Source organism: Petaurus breviceps, unplaced genomic scaffold (assembly GCF_028583685.1).
Source record: "Petaurus breviceps papuanus isolate PSGF00001 unplaced genomic scaffold, PetGlider_PUasm1.0 129, whole genome shotgun sequence".
Taxonomy (NCBI): domain Eukaryota; kingdom Metazoa; phylum Chordata; class Mammalia; order Diprotodontia; family Petauridae; genus Petaurus; species Petaurus breviceps.
In genome coordinates this window covers 13,045,424-13,049,841 of record NW_027185665.1, presented here as the reverse complement: position 1 = coordinate 13,049,841, position 4,418 = coordinate 13,045,424, and the positions used below count along the sequence as shown (strand labels likewise).

The window sequence follows — 4,418 nt, the reverse complement described above, 5'->3', positions numbered from 1 at the left end:
GATATGTCCAAGGTTAAAGGAATTAGCAAACCAAACCTACTCTATAATTTTATCATTATTAATATAAGATAATAATTAAATGCTGGTCTTGATTTGGCTCTTTTGAGACACATTAATCATATCATATAATTAATCTTTATCATTCATTATGAAATCTCAAATAACTCTTTAGAACAGTACATGCTAAATAGACTGTAAGAACAATTCTGAGCATGGTGCTAAGTGTTTAGTACAAAGCTATCATCTCTCTGCATACCTAACCCAGGAGCTCAGAGCATGAATTATGCTTTTCCCCCCAGAAAACCTGTGTGACTTTGAGAAATTTGAGTATGATATCTCCCAATTTTAGAGTGCACTGGCAAGTATTGAAACATATACTTGATGAACCTAAACATTTGATGTGACCCCAAACCTAGCTCTTAGGAAACATCATTCCCCTAAATCTAGGTGTGTTCAGAGATGATGTTGGAAGCCTTCTGGGATTATATATCTGGACTGGAGAGGAATCACAGGGCATTCAGTCTGCACTGAAGTATCCCCAAAGAAATTTAATGACATCTGGGATCAACTATTCTACCTTGATTTATCCTGCAATCTAAAGGAATTAAATCCATCAGGAGTGATGTAGACTGGCACGTTCTCCTTGAGCATGATGGGTACTCCTTTTGGAATTTATTGTTTCTGATGAATGTACCCCCTTAAGATAGATAGATAGATAGACAGATAGAAAGATAGATAGATAGATAGATAGATAGATAGATAGATAGATAGATAGATAGATAGATAGATAGATAGGTAGATAGGTAGGTACATAGATAGATAGATAGATAGATAGATAGATAGATAGATAGATAGATAGATAGATAGATAGATAGACAGATAGACAGCACACCCTTTGTTATATTTCCTTACATTCAAAATTAATGCTCAGTTAATTCAATTAATGTTCAAGGTATATTTCAGACATGTCAGTGTTCTATAGTATCCTATGTCATTCTCTGAATGTTGACCTGTGTGTTACAGACAGAGATAAGGAATAAGGGTAATAGTGCCCAGCTAGACTGTAAGCTCCTCAAAGGCAAGGGATGTTTTTACTTTTCTTTGTGTACCTCTTGCACAAAGCACAGCCATGACACAAAATAAGTGTCTAATAAAAATTGCTTGCTTGGTTCAAGAGTTCATCTTTCCCATCTATGAGAAATCAGTATGATATATATTTAAATACAGAAATCCCTTGCTAAAACTCAGAGAATTTGGGTTCTAGTCTTTACTTTGCCACTAATAAGCTATGTGACATAATGATTTCATTCAAGAAAACTACAAGATCTTTGAGCACTAATTATACTAAGGTGAAGTGACTTGCTTTTCTAAACCCCAGGGGTAACAAGTTACAGAATTAGCATTTGACCCTATTTGTTGACTCAGTGTTTGTTCCATTTCACTAAGTGAATCTGGAGCTTCCATTTCCTCCTTTGTGAGATGAGAGAAGTGGATTAGGTGATAGGTAACGTCCCTTCCAGTTTTCATATGCTATAGAAAGTAGTACGGCATGATGGGTAAGCTGTGAGGCTTGGAGTCAGAGAGGCCTGGGTTCATATTCTTCCTGAGGCACATCAAAATTGAGCAAGTACCTTAACCTCACCAATAGTCAGTTCCTCATCTGTCAAGTGGTGAAAATAGTCTAGGTGGCCCCTCAGGTCACTTCCAGCTCTAAATTCATGATTCTACAGTGGGAGAGTGAAGCAATGTACAGTAGAGACTTGGCCTAAAAGTCAGGAAGACTTGCATTCAAATCCTACCTTTGTCTCTTGGGATTACTAATGCGGTGTTTCTGGATAGTTTTCAGGGGGTCTAGGAATTTAGACAGCACAGAATAATATATTTATTTCAATATAGTTGATTTCCTATGTAATCACATGTATTTTATTTTATTCACTTAAAAACATTCAGAGAAAGGTTCCATTGGCATCACCCAACTGGCAAAGGGACACACACACACACACACACACACACACACACACACAAAGATCAAAATAAATAAGCAAAGAAATATGAAATGAACAAAGAAAAATGAAATAAGCAAAGAAAAATGGTGGTGTCTTTAACAAAAGGGCTTCTCCACTTTCCTTTATTGGAAAAACAAAACAAACCAACCTTTCATCCAGAGCTCATAAATGAGTCTCAATCCATCTGCCTGATCATCCTTTTACCCTTTCCCTCCTTCATTTCTCTTTTAAGTGGCAATGGTGTTTTTTGTTATTGTAGTATATTCTTTTTATCATAGATGATGGTTTTCTTCTCTTTATTGTCTTCTGAACTGTTTTTTTCTTCAGCTAAGTTTAAGACTAAGTGACCACAGTAAGTAACTTAACTTCGAAGTGCCCTAGGCAACCCTTTAAGACAGTTTCAGAGAAAGGAGAAGAGATTCCAATAATGCTGAAATTATAGGTTGGAACTCAAACAAATAAATATGCATAACAGAAGAAAGCTGAATCAGCAGAGTCAGTCTTGTAAAAAGGTCCAATCCAATTGAACACACATTCCTAGAAATGGGTTTGTAGAGCGGAGATAGAAAAAAATGGCAATGATCTAGGACTATCCCTAGATTTCACAAATGAGGAAACTAAGGCTCTCAGAGGTCAAATGATTTGCCCAATATTACAGAGATGCTAAGTGGTAAGGCCAACATTTGATCCCAGGTACTCTGATTCAAAATCTAGAGCTTTTCCCACTTTATCTTCCTGTTTTAGTTTGGGAGCGAGGTGTTTCCAATGGCTTATTCCATCAAGGGTGTAAAAAACCCAGAGTCTATGACTGGACCCATGTTCATTATCAAATCAGTGACTCTAGCCTCCTCAAGGAGAACATCTCTAGTAAATGGACATTATATAAAGAGAAAAGTTCATCCCAGACATTACTCTATCCCTACCTGAAAAGGGAGCTAGATTAAAGACTACAAATGATATTGATGTTCAATCTTCTTTACTGAAGGCATCTTGTTAGAGGCAACATGTTAACATGGTTTGCACCAGGACCTGTCCCAGAAAGTGACAGACAGGCTGGGACTGGAGGTAAGGTGGTCACCAAGAAATTCAGTAACCAGGAGACCAGTGTAGAAATTGGTGAAAGTGTGAGAGGAGAAGATGTCTACATCATCCAGAGTGGCTGTGGGGAAATTAATGATAACTTGATGGAACTTCTCATTATGATCAATGCTTGCAAGATTGCATCATCATCCAGGGTAACTGCAGTGATCCCATGTTTTCCATATGCGCAACAAGATAAAAAAGACAAGAGTCATGCTCCACTCTCTGCAAAACTTGTGGCTAATATGCTTTCAGTGGCTGGGGCTGATCATATCATCACGATGGATCTTCATGCTTCTCAGGTACAGGGGTTTTTTGATATTCCAGTGGATAACTTGTATGTAGAACCTGCAGTCTTGCAATGGATTTGAGAAAATAATGCAGAATGGAGCAATTGTATCATTGCGTCCCCAGATGCTGGTGGAACTAAAAGAGTGACATCAATTGCTGACAGACTGAATGTGGAGTTTGCTTTGATTCACAAAGAAAGAAAGAAGGCAAACGAGGTAGACAGGATGGTTTTAGTTGCCGATGTGAAAGATCGTGTGGCACTCCTTGTGGATGACATGGCAGATACATGTGGCACGATATGCCACACTGCAGGTAAATTACTTTCTGCTGGAGCCACCAAAGTTTATGCTATTTTGACTCATGGGATCTTCTCTGGACCAGCTATTTCCAGGATTCATAATGCTGCATTTGAGGCCATGGTGGTCACAAATACAATTCCAAAGGAGGACAAAATGAAGCACTGCTCTAAAATCCAGGTTATTGACATTTCAATGATATTGGCTGAAGCAATACGGAGAACACACACACACAATGGTGAATCTGTGTCTTATCTGTTCAGTCATGTTCCACTATGACTCCAGATCATGTTTTTTTTTTCTTGTAGGCTGAGTACAACCAGTCTGTTTTTGTTTAATTATTGGGACTCAATAGTATGATAATTATTGTTTATTAAAACTTCATTTGTGTGTGCTTTAAGATTCCTTTTTTTCCTCTCCAACCTTTCCAACCTTCTTAACCCCTTCCCATTTAACCCCTCCCCTTTTTTTTCCTTTTTAAGTGAATTGCTTGCATTTTGTTTTGGTCTAGCAGATAACTTTTTCCTGTACTCTTACATTACATTGGAGCTGCGATTGTCAGAGTGTAACTGCATTTCAGAAGTTTTTAAATTTTATATATCTGGGTTTGTCAAATGTAACCCTGTATTAAAGCATTTCATGTATTTTATTTAATAAAAATGCATATGGACATTTGGGTAAAAAAATAAAGATACTGTGTAACTAAGGAGAAATTAAGAATTTTTTCTGTTTCCTTTGGGTTAGA

At 37.3% G+C, this 4,418-nt stretch overlaps 1 pseudogene; it reads left to right on the top strand.

The window, feature by feature from the left end:
• The first annotated feature begins 3,032 nt into the window (after positions 1–3,032).
• On the top strand, positions 3,033–3,966 carry LOC138173883 (ribose-phosphate pyrophosphokinase 2 pseudogene; annotated as a pseudogene).
• Positions 3,967–4,418: the final 452 nt, after the last annotated feature.